Raw genomic sequence first — 18,687 nt, 5'->3', positions numbered from 1 at the left:
TCAATAGCAAACCACTTGAGGACAACAATCTTCCTTATAAATGGTGCTATTTAAAGGCACAATATGTATGATATACTGGAATAAATCCCACACAGCTGTAATAATACAGACCTGTGACTGGAATAAAGTGTTTGAACTCTTCAGAATCTGTGCAACGGTTTTAATAGTTAATCTTAATCTGTTGACTGTTGAAAGATTCTCCCTTCTTGGAGTGGGTTCATAATGAATTCATAAATTGTAGTACAGTATTTGTAATAATCCATTTCCTGCCCCCTCCACATATATACAGATGTGTGATATTGTAAATGGCTTGCAGTTCTCTCCCTCGAGAGAGATAGAGAGTATGAGAATACATTATGTACACAGAACTAAGTACCTACATCTAATGTTCTACCTGTAGGCATTATAAAAGTAGATCACTAATAACTGGACAGATTTTGTTTCTCATTTCCCCTGTCGCCTCACTGAGCCCATGTCAAAATTTGATAACTGTTCGCATATTTATCAGGATTAATAGAGTCCTCCTGGCACCTGTAAGCATTAACAACAGTAGCAATTTGATATGGTGAAGTCCACAGTGTAAAGGATAAACTGCCTGTCAAAAATACCATCTGGACAGGAAATGGACACCTATTGTTTAACAGAGTTTGAGAAGCACCTTGTTCAATAAAATGATTAAGTTAGTTAAGGACTTGCAAACAATATACTGTACAGTTACCTGCATTTTCTAACTGCTTAAATCAAGCCAAATTAACATTTAAGGCCTGATTTTAAACCACTGCACCCATGAGAATGGGGTGTATGGGATGTAAAAATAGGGATACAGCTTGCCTCCCCATTTGCACTGTACTAGCTCCACTTCAGGTGGTGCAAGGCTCTCATCATAGCAGACAAATGAGGGCCCCATGAACGTCCAGAAGTCGTTCAATGATACAATTCGGGCACTGATGCAAATTTAACCACATGCTGTGTAAGTCGCGCACAATGCCAATTACTGCAAAGCTGCACGAAATGGACCCAGGGCTAGAAGAGGCCTAGTAAGTCAACATTTAAAAAAAAAAGTTCTAATTATTTTCTTGTGGGCAGTAGTGCACCTCCGATACCTGTAGGACTTCCTTTCCAACCCCTACCCTGCAGGATTCACTTGCCTGACTGCTGGGGACCAATCTCTAGGGATCCCAGCAGTCCGCTGCCATCCATTATTTGGCAACTGGTTGCCAGTCTTTTTGTTATTCCCACTGGGTCCAAGCAGGAGTCTGTCTTGAGATGTGTTGATGAGGCCTGGGGGTTCAAATGGCAAGCACCTCTCACCTGCACCACCTCGGCAGCTTTCACTCACTCCACACCCCTCTTCCCACCACTCACGTCCTGAGTTGAAATTGGAGGCTTCGTACCTCAGGCCCTACTTCAAGTTAAGTTGCTTTAAAGGAAATATATCACTTTTTAAAAGAGTTTTGCATTATATAGCATCCAGGAACATTCCAGGTCTTGTCCCTGATCTGTGCTGACCTTGCCAATCTCAAGTGTACAATTACAGTATATGGTATTTTCTGGAACAAATCAAGCAGTGGTGCCAGTTGGTCTCAGCATCCTAGACAGGGAAGAATTGGCCAGAATTTGCAAAAGAAATGCCAGCAGGTTCTAACAGTTGTTGGTTAATGGGGTAGAAATGAAGCTGGACATGCTTTATATTCGGCACTGTGGAGATGGGTTGAGCCTGAGCCAATAGGCCAAAAGATTGATAGTAATTGGTTGCCTGATGGGGAAAAACAATTTCTGGCCTTGCTGACAATGGCTCCCAAGTAGGTGTAGGGAATGGGTTTGGACTATGCTCAATAATTAAAAGTTTGATAGGTTTAGAAAGAGGGAGGAGAGGATCGCTACTCTCTCGGCATTTAAAGTGAAATTGATTGGATTTGCAAAGTGCCCAGGAGTTCCACCTTTGGAAATCAGGTTCAACATTGCACTATATTTATAAGCCATGAGATGCCAAATGAAAAGAGCATGATACTACTCTCTTCAGGTAGCCATAGTTCACTTCTCTCCAGAGTCCGATCGGGCTCTGACTAATTACCTAGCATTAGCAGTGCAGACAAAATTCCACCTTTGATTCCTTTCTGCCCCTTTGGGTTTTGTAGTATGATATACACACATATATAGAATATAAAAGCAAAATACTGCGGATGCTGGAGATCTGAAATAGACACAGAAAGTGCTGGAAAAGCTCAACAGGTCTGGAAGCATCAACATTTCGAGCCCAATGTGACTCTTCTTCAGTAGTGAAGAGAGACAGAGTTTTATGCTGATGAAATGGGGAGAGGGGCAGGTGGAGCAAAAGAGAAGGTCATGGATGTGATAGGTTTTATATATAATATACTCTTCCTCTAGTTTTGATTGTATTAGTACCTCTGTATAGCTCTTCTTTTTGAGTTCTACAGGTGCTGATTGTCCTGTTGTGAGTTTCCAGTGTTTTCTGATTTTATTTCAGCTTTTCAGCATCTGCAGTATTTTGATTTTCTGCTCCAGATTTAGACTACTGGTTTAGCATTGGTGTGAAGCTGATATGAGTTCAAAAACCTGCAAAGTAAATGCACACTAACACAGTTCAACCACATCAACACTCATCATCAACCAAGCCTCATTATGTATTCTTGACTGGGAGCCCAGAAATCCATTAGTCTGTGGAAACAAGCTGAGCCCCGGGGAAAATATTGCTTGACTGACAGCTGTGGCTCTCTGATTTCTTTAATGAATTGCACAATGTTTACGTACACAAGATTAAGAGGTTTTAAGTGCTTGCAATTTCTGCTATCGATACTTTAAAGGGTCTGGATGACTGACACTATTATGTCCTGTAGTAAAAGGACTTTTTAACACAGTGGAAAGTTATGAATGTATGACTGCTTTTTCGAAGCTTTATTACACATCCCATTGTTACTATAAGGTTCATTGGCTTTAGACAGTGTATAGTGGGTCAATGAGCATGGAAGTGCTATAGCTTGGCATAGGGGCCATGGGGTTGTGTGGGCAGGCATTGGTATCGGGGGCATGAAAGGACATTTTGAGTTTACCTTTCAAAAGGATCCCTCAAGCAGACTATGGTTCTTGATGCCTCTGAGGTGCCGTGACCATGTCTCTTTAAAAATCTGTCCCGACTCCATGAAAATTGCAGAAGAGTAGGACATGCCTATCTCTGCAATGGAGCCAGCCAGGTTGGGATTGCAGGATGTGGGTTCACGATCTGAACCAGCTCGCAGCCTTAAAAGGCCCTGGTGAAAATCGGAAAGCCCAGGAATGGTGTTGGGAATCCTGGAATCGGGACCTGCCCACCATTTTAAGGATTCCCGAGTCATCCTGACTTGGCAAAAATCCAGGCCAAACTTTTCAGATCTGTCTTTATTTCACTTTTCCTATAATTGTTTTCCGTTAAATAATCAAACCGGAAGTGAAAAAAGTAATTAAAGCTAATCAGAGTGTTTTTTTAACTGTAAAATATCAACATTTACCAGGGGAGAATGCAGTTAATTCCATGAGGACTGTGCTTCATACTCACTGTTCTGCCCAGGGTTGCAAATGGATCTTGCCTGTGTGTGCTGGTCATGCTGTAGCTGACCTAGGATTGCACAAGGTTGGCTTTAGGTGCAAAAGTGTTACATTTCCCTCACTTAATGATCATAAAAATAAATATAGCTTTTTTTTTAAAAGAGGAAACCTCAACTTTGTTTTGGCATTACTGTAACGTGTCATTTTTCACCACAAATATCCTGAAATTCTATCCAGACTGCAAGCATCAGGAAGCATTTCAGACACACCCAACCAACCAGAAATTAGTTTGCTATGTTCAGGCATTAACCTCAAATTAATGTCAATGTCTTCAACATAAGCTTATGGATAGAATGGAATCTGACAAGATAATAAGTTACTACATCAAACACTATATGTAAACTAATCTCTTTCAATTGGCGAGCATTTGGAGAGTAAGAATATAAAGTATTGTTTTTTTTAAACAAATTCAGATGCTTGAAAACTTTATTATAAGAAGAACCAGTTGCACCATATATCTTCTGTCATCGTCTTTCCCTCTGCAATGTTTCACTTTTGGGAGGATAGTCGGCGATAAAATTTGGAGGGGAACAAATTTTTGCCAATGGTTCCTCCACTGTGAGATATTCTATTGAATATCCAGGTCAGTAAGTGGGGAAACTCACCAGTAAAAGTTTACTGTATACCATTGTCAAGCAATATTAGCACTTAAACTCAGATCCATTGACTAGGGCCTCAAATAAGAACTGACAGAAGTATTCAACTGTGTTTTGTCTTAAACGGTCAATAATTTGTTCTTTTACATGACGATTTCATAATGGCTAGTGAACAGCAGAAGGTCATGGCTTTGGGAGATGCTAATAAAAGCACATGCCTATATTCCAGCAATTTTGCTTTGTTTATGCACGAAAGGGTCAGATTTTAACTTTCCAAGCAATTTTCTTAATTTCTGGTTCAGTATTGCACAGATATTCACTGTAGCTGATGGCAATAAAGTTTAAAGTTAAGTACAACAACTTTACCTTATGGCGCTTCACTGCAATCAATATATTTTTAAACTTCACATCTCAATTTTATTTAGCAGAGGCAGGCTATAGCCTGTGCATTTAGAGTCATAGAAGTTTACAGCACAGAAAAAGGCCCTTAAGCTCATCGAGTCTGCACCGGTCAAACAAGTACCTAACTATTCTAATCCCATTTTCCAGCACTAGGCCCATAGCCTTGTATGCCATGGTATCACAAGTGCACATCCAAATACTTCTTAAATGTTATGAGGGTTTCTGCCCCTGCCACCCTTTCAGGCAGAGTTCCAGATTCCCACCACCCTCTGGGTGAAAAAATTCTTCCTCACATTCCCTCTAAACCTCCTGTCCCTTACCTTAAATCTATGCCCCCTGGTTATTGATCCCTCCACAAAGGGGAATGTTCCTTCCTGTCTACCCTATCTATGCCCCTCATAATTTTATACACTTCAATCATGTCCCCCCTCAATCTCTTCTGCTCCAGGGAAAATAACCCCAGTCTATCCAATCCCTCATCATAACTAAAACCCTCCAGCCCAGGCAACATCCTGGTAAATCTCCTCTGCACTCTCTCTAGTGCAATCACATCCTTCCTATAATGTGGATTCCAGAACTGCACGCAATACTCTAGCTGTGGCCTAACCAGCATTTTATACAGTTCCAGCATAACCTCCCTGCTCTTATATTCTATGATTCAGCTAATAAAGGCAAGTATCCCATATGCCTTCTTAACCACCTTATCTACCTGTCCTGCTCCCTTAAGGGACCGGTGGACATGCACACCAAGGTCCCACTGATCCTCGGTACTTCCCGGGGTCCTACCATTCATCGTGTATTCCCGTGTCTTGTTTATCCTGCCCAAGTGCATCACCTCACACTTATTTATGGCAACAGTAGGTTACAGACCACGTGCTATTGCTTGCTGACATTTGCCGCATGGTTTTAATGTGCATGGTTTCTCAGATTGAAGAGGAAGAGGGTAAAAACAGTAGCACAAAATTAAATAAAACTGCAGATAATTAGCACCATTGTATCAACTAAAGAACAAAAGTGATGATCATTTTACATGTAATGACTGACTAACGAAATAGACCTCCTTCGGTCCACAACAATTCCATTTGCAAATGTTTTTATATGATCTGGTCCAGTTTGAGTCACACAATTAAGATAAACATAAGAGAAAGACATACCTTGAAAATTATACAACCATTACCATGTGCAGCACTCTCCAACACCTATTTGGTGACCATTTAAAAATGTCCTTGCCACCTCTCTGAACTCTCCATCAATACATACAATACATGCCTGTAAATTCAGACTTGTCCTGAAAACCACAGATTTTCCAATTTCGCTTCATCCATGGCCGAACTCGAAATGACCATCTCCCCTTTCTTTCTGCATCCAATGGAAAGCTAAGGGCGGAATTTTACACTGGCGGGATTTTACGGTCCTGTCGAAGTCAATGGACTTTTGAACGGCTCGCCACATTTTACGGCCCCTCCCCCACCGTGACCGGGCCGTATAATTATGCCTTAAGTCTCAACACTGCAGTAACCTGGACTACACAACATGTTCTGAAGTCCCATTATTGTGGGAACCAAAAAGCTGCAGTAATTATAAAAATAATTAATACAATTTTACAATTTAGCATTAATAAAGCATTCAGTTGAGCTGCCTGTGAAGTAGCTACTACACATGTCACAAATGCTGTCTGTGCCACGAGGAGGTATTTTGGAAGAATAGATGAGTGCATTCCTGCTAATTTCTTCTTGTCCCATTGATTCAGCAATACATTGCGGTTAATGATCTCATAGACGTTGGCAGCTGTCCAACCAGGGAAGCATGAAGCCTGGGTGTGAATGTGAATTTGGTTCTTCAAATATATGGAACATAACTATGTTCATAAGGAAGTCAGTGGGCCCACCCTGCATTCAGATAATGTGATCAAAGGTAACAATTAGCAGCTAGTAACTCCAGAAAGAATACTTTAAATATTAAAATAGTTTTATAATAACCCTTGCCTTGAAGTGCAGCTTAAAAGTTGAATGTTTAACTGTGAATGTGCCCTTCACTTACATCAAAGACCCATTGGTGTCTGTTTTCAGTCAATCTGCGGATTGTTTCACAGACCATAGCAATCTCAGTTGTTACGAGGACAATAAATGCAAGAGGAATGCGGGTACAGCAACCTTGAAAATGAGAAACTGCTGGCAGATGAAAGTGTATCTTTCTGAGACAGGACATACAGAAATAAAAACATCAGGGTAAGAAGTCACAAACAACACGAAATATGAAGCATTCATCTGAAAAGGATCAGTAAATTATTGCCCATCTGTGAAACTTTCAGCCAATGAAAGGCCCAGCGAACTTAAAATATTCTAAATGTGATAATCTGATTCTTATGAAATCTGACCATTGTGATTTGAAAAAACATATACCACAGTGCCTGACCTGTAATGCTTTCTGACATTCCACAACTTTTGATATGTTCTTTATTCTATATGTAGTTCTCATTCTATATTGCCTCCTCACTGATATATAAAATACATTCTCTATTATCGATATTTGCTGTAACACACAATTGCCTATCCTCAGAAGACAGGCTTAGCGAAAAGGGGGCTAAAATTGGATAGCCCCCAAAAATGGGTGCGGGGATTTCAAAGCATGATTAACCCATGTACGTTGATTGCAATGCAAGCAGCATACCAACTTCGTGTTGTCTTTTCATTTAAATGATCTCTGCATCCAACCAGCGCTAACCACGGTGTTCACTGGCTAAACACATCAGCAGGGGACCAACATTGTGTGTAGCTAGTACCATTTAAAGTTAGCCTGCACTGCTTAAAGGGGAGTGCATTGTGGCTGGAACCGGATCTGGGAGTCGTAGTTGAAGAGAATCTTACCTGGGAAAGAGTGACGAATGGGGAAGGAGGGATCTTCAAGGCTTTCGCTGGAGGTCTTGTTGGAGAAGGAGAGAGAACCTGTGCCTACAGAGGGGGAGGAGGACCTTGTTATGTTTTACAGTTGGGTCACTTTGCCCACGAATGCAGTTGCACGCTTATCTAATGGCGGGTGAGTTGGCAATAATATGCTGCAGATGCAGAGACCAATATAAGATGAAGCACATGCTGTTTAATTACACAGATAACAGAGCACTGGCATGATGTGTGCATCGCCAACCAGATCCTACTCTAAATTACTGCTTAACATTGTAGCCCGTGCTACACAGCAATTGGGTCATACAGTCACATGGTCAATCTGCTCACAATCACTTAAAGGTGTATTGCACCTCAGATTACCACATCCCCCCCCCCCCTTTACTTGTAAGTACAATTTACAATCTTTACAATATATTAACTATTTACATAAATAAACTATTTACAAATTCAGTCTCTCTGGAGGCTTCTTCAAACATGTCGACTGTTCTAGTTCTACTACTTCGGATGGTTTATCTGAGGCCTCCCTCTCGGGAGTTATCTGTCCACTAGGAACCTGTAAGTTTGCCTCTTCAACTCTCTCAGGCTCTACGAGTCCTACAGGTACTTCCAAAGCAAGAGGAGTTCCTTCTACCTGTGGTGTAGACTCCAACGGGAATGTTTTCACTCTCTTTCTGGTCCCATTACATGCACTCCTGCTGCCCCTCCCCTCCTAGTTCAACAATATGAAGGGCAACTGTCAGGCAGGTTCTGAGAATCAGGATGTTGGGCAAGGCTAAATTCAACACGGTATGATCAACTCTCTGTTGTGTAAAAAACATTTCAGGGCCTTATTAGTAATTTTGCTTTCCCTTCCTAAATATCTTCTTTTGATGGGTTTTCCTCTTGGCAGCACTGACTTTCATCTCGGCTTCCTCTTCAATTTCCCTATTGGCCAGACTAGGCTCAGGAATGAGCTCAGCTTGAGTGAACTTGATGGTTGAGTCTTCCAGCATTTCCTCAACTGTCAGCTCCTTTGAAAAGTCAGCGATCTCTATTTTTAAAGCGCCTTGGCTTCCATGTAGCTGATTCTTCAGTTCTTCCATTTCTTTTTTATATTTGTTGGTTGTTTTCTGAAGAATTAAATACTGTTGTGCTTTCCCGGCTAATTGATTCTTCATCTTGGCCAGAGATATGCGGAATTCTTTCTGTTCTTCCTCATAACATTTTTTATTGGTACAAATCAGGGTCTGAGGGAATTTTGCACTATGCGAAAGTCCTTCAGCAGGTTTTCTTTTTCTTTTTGGAGGTTATTGACTTCAGCTCAAACTCTGTCCTGAAGCATCAGCTCTACGAGTTCCTTTCATTGAGTCTTTACATGCTCCTTTTTCCAAATGGCAACATTTCCTGCTTCTGATTGAGATCTCAGTAATCTCTCAAGATTGATCAAGATTAACCAGTTTCTCGGTCCTCTGCCTGCTATCGCCATGAGGGGTAGATTAGCAAATTGGCTTCAACACTGTATTGAAACCTTGCATATAGCTCTTACTTGTATGTCTTCGCCAGTATATGTCTTTAATTTAGCATGAGTTTTCCAGCTTTAGTGAGTGATCTCCTCCATTCAGATATTTGAACGTATATTCCCCTATAACTGTCATGCGAATGGGATTTCCGTTGACTTCCATTGTCACGTAGATTGGCTCAGTTTTACCCATTTTTAAGTTGTGTAGTGAGTAATTATCTGGCTCTGTTTCTTCTGGTTCCTCTATTATATAGATTTCACAATTTTTGCCTTTTGATTGAAATTTTGTCTCAATCTGTCTTTACAATATCGCATAATGTGCCCATTGCGATGGCAGTAGAAACACTCGATACTTTTAAAATGTCGTTTGTTTGCAGGCTGTCTGGTTTCATTTCTGCCATTATTATTGTGGGTTTTCTCTGTTAAGCCATTGCTTTTTGCTGGTCTGTTAATGGCGGCTGTTTCCCGCCTTTCTACGGAGACCTGCACTTCTGCACCATTTCTAACCAGTGCCTCCATCCTGGTGCAAAGGACGGTGCTATTTTGTGCTCCCTTGATTGTTTCTGAATCCCTGACTGCGCTTTCCATTGTGAGTGCCAACTCTAGCGCTTTACTCAAGTCTAAATTCGTTTTTGACAACAACTTCTTTTGAATGGTGCCTTTGTTAATCCCACATACTAATCGGTCTCTTAACATGTCATTAACTGATGTTCCGAACTCACAGTGCTTTGTCAGTTGTTTTAAGGTTGCTACATAGCAAGCGATTGTCTCTCCAGGGGCACGGCACCTCGAATTGAATTGAAAATGCTGCGTTGTTACCGACGCTTTCGGCTGAAAGTGACTTTTCACAAGATTCACCAACTCACCGAAGCTCTTGGAATCTCGGGCATTGGGTGAAGTTTGACTACGAACTAGGCTGTATGTTTTACTGCCATATGTCGATAAGAGGATCGCCCACCTCTTCTCCTCCCCCGATATGTCGTTGGCCAAAAAGAAAAATGTGAGGTGTTCAATATAATGTGACCAGTCACCAGTGGTTCGATCAAACGGTTCGATGTGGCCAAATTGTGGCATAGTGGAGGGAGATAACTTCGACGACTATGGTGAGGGCTGTACTCACAATCGGCCTGCAAGGCACAGCAGATTTACTTCAGTTGAATATTTGCGGCTTTCCTTGGTATCGTTGACTGGTAGTGCTTTGCCTTGTCACCAGTTATTACATTCTATAGTTGGGTCGCCCGCTCTAACGGCAGGTGAGTTGGCAACAATATACTGCAGACGCAGAGACCAATATAAGATGAAGCACATGCTGTTTATTTACACAGATAACAGAGCACTGACATGCTGTATGCTGCTCCAACCAGACCCTATTCTAAATTACTACTTAATATTGTAGCCCACACTACACAGCAATTGGGTCATGTGTCACGTGGTCAATCTGCTCACATTCTCTTAAAGGTGTATGAGATTCACCTCAGATTACCACAGACCTCCAGAAACCAAGTCAAAAGGCAGGGACAAAGGGACCTGGAGCTCCATGTGCATATATCTTTGAAAGTGGCAGGACATATTTAGAGAAATATACTGAATCTTTATAAAGTTCAAGGCAACAATTAGAGTATTGTGGCCAATTCTGGTCACCACACTTTAGGAAGTGAGAGTCCTTGAGAGGCTGAGGGGAGGTTTTCCAGAATAGTTCCAGGGATGAGGATTTTAGCTACTAAGTTAGAGTAGAGAAGCTGGGGTTGTTCTCCTTGGAGCAAAGGGGGTTGAGGGAATATTTGATAGGGGTGTACACGATTTTGACTAGTTTAGATAAGCTGGCCAAAGAAATGCTATTCCCATTAGATAATGATACAAGGACCAGAGGACATGGATTTAAGGTTTGGGACAAGAAATACATAGTGGGGTATGAGGAAGGACTTTTTATGCAGCAGTTGGTAATGACCTGGAACTTGCTGCCTACGAGGCTGGTGGAAGCAAAGGTAATCAATAATTTCAAAAGGAAATTGGATGGGCACTTGAGGGAAATAAGATTGCAGGGTTATGGGAATAGGGCAGGGCAATGGGACTGACTAGGTTGCTCTACAGAGCACTGACAAGGTTTCAATGGGCTGAATTGCCTCCTTATGTGCTGTAATGACTCTCAGGGTTGAATTCATGGCTCCTCCAAAGACGAGAATGGAGGCAGTGGGGCCCTGAAAATATTGGCTCCGAGCAGCATGTCAATTGCAGGGCGCTGTACCCAGCCCTCCAAGCCATCAGCAGTCTCCTCAATTGGAATTCAGTAACCTTCCACCACCCATGCTGCAACCAGTGGGGAAGATATTCAGAGGAATACTAGGATAGACAAAAGCACACAAAAGTCAGAGATTAGGGCCAATTATTGTTTTATGCATTATGTAATGATTGAATTTATAAATTTTGATTTCAATGTGCATTTTCTGCTGATTTTTATTTTTGTGAAGTTGGAAAGAAATCTGATAGATAGTGATAGAGGAAAGGTAAAGAGCATGGGCTTCATTTCAATGTGGGATTGGGAACCCTACTCTCGGATAATTTCCGGGTCCCAATACCATGCTACATCTGTGCTGCTTATCTTCATATGTAAATCCCTAATTGGGTAGGAGGTGAGCTCGGCACCCAATTAGTGGTGCCGAGCATTCACCAGGAGGCGGTAGCTGCCTGCAGAACACGAGAGGTGATGGCAGACAGCAACCATGATGGAGTCTGCTGCTGCCCTGCTGAAGAAAAGAGGCAACATCTTGGTGGGCCAGAAGCCTCACCTCTCACAGAAGTGGCTAAATGGTCCGCTGAAAGGTATTGTGTACAATCCAGAACAAAATCCCCTAGTGCCAAAAATTTCTCATTAAAAAAAATCACTTAATTGTTCCCTGCATTGAACCCGACAACTGTGAACTAACATGCACCAGACTGTTCGGGTTTGGCGATTTGCAAATTGAAAATCTCCTTTGCCCTTCCCGGCTCATTAACAAGCTTCTAAAGGAGTTCTACAGGCCACTAATTGGAAGAGAGCAGTTTCCCGATTATACCCCCCAGCTCCCACACCTCCCTGCCTTTACTTTAAAAATTCCAGTGTGTCCGGAGGTGTCAGGACACTGCCACCCCATTCTGGAGTGCTATTTTCGCAGTGGCTCCTCACCCGTTCTTGTCCCCATAGGTAATTGAAAATCCCGGCCTATGGGTCTGTTGGTGAAGGTTGAGGTTGCTGGTATTGCTCATGAGTTAGTGCATCATGTAGAGCCTGTGCAGAAAGGGGCTGTCTATGTTATGGCCTTCCTTTCTCTTCCTGTTCCTCCATTTCTTGTTGGGCTTTATTGTCCACTTCCTTCTCCTCCCCCTCTTTCATGCACTCCTGCGTCTCATCTGACAGGTGGTGGCAAGGGCTGGTCCTTCATAATGGCCAGGTGGTGCAGCATGTAGCATACTAACATAAACTGCAATACCCATTCAGCTGAGTGCAACATTGCTTTTCCAGAACGGTCTAGACAGCATGAGCATTGCTTGAGGATATTGATGGTGTGCTGTGTAATGTTCCTTGTGACAGCATGGCTTTCATTGTAGATGTGCTGTGCAAGTACGGGTGCTTTATGGACATGAGTCATGAACCATGTGGATAACCCGTGTTGCCCAGTATTCAGTTTTGACTGCCATGGTAGGTCAAATAAAAATAGTGCAGAGGACTGTTGCAGAATGAAGGAATTGTGACTAATACTGGGATTCTAGGATATATGATGTGATGCCTGTGGCTGCATATCAGCTGCACACTGAAGGAATTAAATTGTTCTTGGCTCATGAAAATGGCCAAGTTCATTTGAGGCACACTTAAGGTAATGTGGTGCATTCTCCATGGCAACGCCTCTACCAATCAGAGTCCACTTGCCAACCAATCAGCACCCTCTTCTCATGCAGAATAAATTATTTTTCCCATTGAGATTTGGTATTCTTACACTCCTGATGTGTGCAAGATGAAAAGCTTTGGCAACGTGCCTCTTTTTTCAGCAATACTCATTTTTGCACAAATATTGGCTGCTGCCCTGAGGTGCTTCCTTCAAGACTACCACCTTACCCGATTTCCAAACACCAGACGGGCAAGATGCCTATTAGGAGCAGGTTCATCACCAACAAATATTATGATGAGGATATCAAATCAAAATGGCTCCTTAAGTTGGGTGCCATGAATGTCCACTCTACAGCCCTCCAGATCTACACTCCACATGAAAATAGGCTTCATATCCCTTTTTCACAACTGTCTGCTATCCTTTGGAAACCCATTAACTTCTCCTCCCCTCGCACACAAACCTATCATTGCTTATATCACATTTGGGGAGGAAGTGTTTAGCTCCAATTCAATTCTTATATAATGTTGATATTTGGAAGCATTGAAATTCACCTTACCCCAAAACTCATAACAAGCTAGATTATATCTCATTTATATCATAGAAGGCCGAACTGTGGGCACTTTACTGAATGAAAATGTTGGCCTTTGTTTTACATTTTGAGATCTAATTAATGTCTGGATTTTGGTATATGAATAACCGTGAGATTATCTGCATTCATTGCCAGTAAGGAATAAATTAACCAGTAATTTATAGCATTCGCACATACAGAGTTAAATGTGGAAATCAGGGAGTTGTTGTCCAAGTTTCCCTGTATCTCCAGGAGTTTCTGGTGCTCCACTGACAAAATTGGAATTCCCCATACATGAATTTTCCCACTGGTTTGCGTGGGCGGGCCCCGCACGCAGACACGTAAAATGACGTGCAGTGACGTTGGGTGAACGTCCCGACCTCACCGCACGCCATCGCAATATTTTGATGGGCGGGCGAGCGTTGATCTCTGATGTGCACCCGCCATTAAGGCTCTTGAGGCACCAATTGATGGCGATTTTCTGGCACCCGTGCAACCCTTGGCTTGGTGCATGGGCGCAATGGGCAGGCGGGTAGGACACATTTGTATAAACGTCATCCATGGGCGGGATTAGAGGGCTCCGTGGGGTGGCGAGTGTGCTCTGTCAAGTATCAATGTTTCAAAGTTACTAATACTTGCCTGTGGGATCCTTAATACTTCAAAACGCATACCAGCTGCTTGGACTGGACTCAACCTTCAGGTCAGCACTCTGCAGTAAGGAATCTTTTTTGGGCCTCTATGTTTCAGGAAGCCTTCCCTTAGCCTGGGAATGGGAGCTGAACTCTCCACTGGAGGCATCTCCTCTGAGGAGGAAGGGAGGGCTAGAAGGGGGAGGATGCCAGGAGTGCACATTCAGCCTCCAGGGGAGCCACCTTTGGGAGGTCAGACGCAGGCACAAGGGCTGCAGGGCCAAGAGGTAGTCCAAGGTGGAAGGGGCTGCAGAAAACGCCACTAGCCTGCTGCCAGAGTGAAGCAGCTACCTCAATATGTCTGAGGTGCAGTGCCGAAGGAGGCTCCATCTCTCAAGGGACACTATCAACTATATCTGTCAGATGATTGGACCTGAGGTCTCCGCTAACTATGTGGGTGGACACCCCATGCCAGTGGCTCTAAAGGTCACAGTTGCCCTCAACTTCTATGCCTCTGGCTCCTTCCAGGGGTCGGCGGGTGATCTTTGCGGTGTTTCCCAATTAGCTGTCCACACTTGTGTCAAGTAGGTAACAGACACTCTGTTCAGATGGGCATTGACCTTCATCCACCACCGTTGGGCCCAAGCAAGTCAGGCACAGCGAGCCAGAGGCTTCGCGGTGATTGCTGGCTTCCCCTGCATCCAGGGTGCTATAGACTGTACACATGTGGCCATCAAAGCACCAGCAGGTGAGCCCAGTGCCTTCATCAACAGGAAGGGCTTCCACTCCATGAACGTGCAGATAGTGTGTGATCACAGGATGCAGGTTCTACAAATCTGTGCAAGGTACCCAGGCAGCTCCCACGACGCCTACATCCTCAGACACTCCCAGGTGCCGGGGCTATTCAGTGCTCCAGCCTGGCTTGATGGATGGCTGCTGGGTGATAAGGGCTATCCCCTCAGAAGGCTATCCCCTCATGACGCCTTTCCGCCATCCAAGAACAGAAGCTGAGCAGCGGTACAATAGGAGCAATACCTCCACAAGGGCTGTGGTGGAGAGAACCATCGGTCTTCTCAAGATGCGCTTCCGATGCCTGGACCGCTCAGGGGGTGCACTCCAGTAACCCCCCAGATCGTGTGTTGGTGATAGTGTTTGCATGCTGTGCTCTCCACAATCTTGCGATGAAAAGGGGGGACGCAGTGGATGATGAAAACTTAGACACAGTGGCTGCGGGCTGCACACGATGAGTCCAGCAGTGAGTCCGAGGATGAGCACACACAGGGAAATGCTGAGTGGATAGACGCTGACCCGGGCATACTCCAGGGAGGCTGGGACACCCAGGAGGCTTTAATCCAACAAACCTTCAGCTAGTACACCACATATGGACCTCCAGGACAAGCCTGGGCTGTAGGCTCCATTCTCCATACCTAAGTGCAAAAGTGCAAAATCTGCCTGGTTAGGAACATTAACTAAGGTCCTTGTTAATAAAGCTGAATGTGCCACAAAACATTCATTAAATTATTATAAACCATCCACCTGCAGAAGAAAAGAGGCACCCTTAGCCATGGTGACATGTCTGAATTTAGAGTCAAAGAATCATAGAGTCATAGAGGTCTACAGCACAGAAAAAGGCCCTTTGGCTCATTGCGTCTGTGCCCATCAAACGAGTACCTAACTATTCTAATCCCATTTTCCAGAACTAGGCCCATAGCCTTGTATGCCATGGCATCGCAAGTGCACATCCAAATACTTCTTAAATGTTATGACTGTTTCTGCCTCTACCACCCTTTTAGGCGGTGAGTTTCCAGATTCCCACCACCCTCTGGGTGAAAAAATTCTTCCTCACATCCCCTCTAAACCTCCTGCCCCTTACCTTAAATCTATGCCCCCTGGTTATTGATCCCTCCACAAAGGGGAATGTTCCTTCCTGTCTACCCTATCTATACCCCTCATAATTTTATATACCTCAATCATGTCCCCCCTCAATCTCTTCTGCTCCAGGGAAAATAACCCCAGTCTATCCAATCCCTCATCATAACTAAAACTCTCCAACCCAGGCAACATCCTGGTAAATCTCCTCTGCACTCTGTCTAGTGCAATCACATCCTTCTTATAATGCAAATTCCAGAACTGCACGCAATACTCTAGCTGTGGCCTAACCAGCATTTTATACAGTTCCAGCATAGCCTTCTTGTTCTTATATTCTATGCCTCGGCTAATAAAGGCAAGTATCCCATATGCCTTCTTAATCACCTTATCTACCTGTCCCGCTACCTTAAGGGACTGGTGGACATGCACACCAAGGTCCCTCTGATCCTTGGTACTTCCCGGGGTCCTACCATTCATTTTGTATTCTCGTGCCTTGTTTGTCCTGCCCAAGTGCATCACCTCATACTTATCTGGATTAAATTCCATTTGCCACTGATCAGCCCACCTGACCAGCCCATCTATATCCTCCTGTAATCTAAAGCTATCCTCCTCACTATTTACCACTGCACCAATTTTCGTGTCATCCGTGAACTTACTGATCAACCCTCCTACATTCAAGTTTAAATCGTTTATATATACCACAAACAGCAAGGGACCCAACGCCGATCCCTGTGGAACCCCACTGGACACAGGCATCCAGTCAGAAAAACATCCCTCGACCATCACCCTCTACTTCCTGCCACTCAGCTAATTTTGGATCCAATTTGCTGAATTGCCTTGGTTCCCATGGGCTCTTACCTTCATTATCAGTCTCCCATGTGGGACCTTATCAAAAGCCTTGCTGAAGTCCAAGTAGATTACGTCAAATGCATTGTCCTCATCTACAAACCTGGTCACCTGTTTGAAAAATTCAATTTAATATTGCAAAAGAAACTTAATGAAACAAAATTACAAAGGTGTTCAAAATCACGCCAACTCATAAAGACCTCATTGCGGGCCAACACAAAAGCACCAGTGATAAACCCATGGTGTGCCTAAGGTGCCTTATGTTTATGTTTTCGGGTGCTACGTCTTGGTGCTGACCCCTTGCTGGGAGTGGCATCTGAGGCAGCCTGCTGACTCTGCTGCCCTGTTGGCCTCAATGACCTTGGCCTCTGGCCCGTGGAGCCTTGGCTGGCCCCGCCTGGGAGGGAGCTGCCAGTTCCACAGTTGGCATCTCCCCAATCGTTGCAGCCTCATTGGATGCAACTGTCACTGGCAGAGGTGTGGAGGAGCTGTCGCCCTCATCCGGAGCGCCCTGAGAGGAGCCCACAGAGATGACAGGCAGCTACTGCACTGACGTGAGGTCGCTTCAGACCTCCCTGCTCACCGTGGATGGATGGGCACCGAGCTGGGAAACTTGGTGCCCAGACCATCTCCCACACTGGCACTGACCAGCTGAGGTCAATGCCGATGTGAGGGCTTGCTGGTCCGAGCGCATCCCCAGGAAGCTCTGATTGGTCTCCTGGAGGAGCCACCCATCCCCTTGGCCAAATGCCGCCTCCCGCCCACTCCCGCTGTCCTCAGGAGCCGTGATTCACGCTGGGTGGGCGGTGATCGGATCCATGCCTGCCCACACCCATTCCTGCTCTGCTGCCCCTGTCAGCCAGAGATTTCTGCCCAGCATGAAGTTGTGATGCTTATCTATTATTTACTCACTAAACATGCTAAAAAAAAAAATTAGGTCTTATCCATTTAAGAATGTGAACTTGTAATGCTGTGGTAAATCTTAGGCCAGGATCTTTAGGTCGGCGAGCAGGGGGTGGGGTCCGCTCTCCGACACGTAAAATGACGCAGGATGATGTCGGGCGGAACTCCCGATGTCACCGAGCGTCATTTCAATTTTCAGGTTGGTGGGGGCGCAGCTGAATCAGCTGTGCGCCCGCCGACCTGTAAACAGCCTATTGAAGCCATTTAAAAAGAAATTGACTTAATTAAAGGATCTGCCTGTCCAACCTTAAGGTTGGCGGGCAGGCCGGGAGCCCTGGTGGGCTTCAGAAAAAGCATGAAACCTCATCCTCGGGCGGGATGAGGTTTCATGAGGGTTTTAAAAAATTTAATAAAGGTTAGAGTTAAAGTGATGGACATGTCCCAACTCATGTGGCAGTGTCCCCCCTCAATCTCTTCTGCTCCAGGGAAAATAACCCCAGTCTATCCAATCCCTCATCATAACTAAAACTCTCCAACCCAGGCAACATCCTGGTAAATCTCCTCTGCACTCTGTCTAGTGCAATCACATCCTTCTTATAATGCAGATTCCAGAACTGTACGCATGTCAGGGAAATTTTGTTCCTGTTCCTTGACCATTTTTAAATTTGGCAGCACTTATCCTCAGGGAGATGAATGCGCTCTTTCGCGCACATGCACAAAAGAGTGCACTCTTGGCTGGGGGATTCCACCCCCCACACCCGCACAGGGAGCGCATAGCGCTTCCTGGCGGCCATCACGCTGGGTGGGCTTTAATTGGCCCACCTACGTAAAGTGGCGGCATGCCCCCAATCGGGGGCGCTGATCAGAGGCGTGTCCGCATGCGCCAGCTCCTGCGCTTCCCCCCGATGAGGGGGGAAAGATTCTTCCCTTAGATATTCGAAACAACCTCTCGGGCACTGAAAATTTACTTTTTACAAGTGTGGAGTCTCATTCCTCCAGATTTTAAT

This window comes from Cetorhinus maximus, chromosome 14, assembly GCF_964194155.1.
Source record: "Cetorhinus maximus chromosome 14, sCetMax3.hap1.1, whole genome shotgun sequence".
In the NCBI taxonomy this organism is placed as follows: domain Eukaryota; kingdom Metazoa; phylum Chordata; class Chondrichthyes; order Lamniformes; family Cetorhinidae; genus Cetorhinus; species Cetorhinus maximus.
This window is presented reverse-complemented; position numbering follows the sequence as displayed.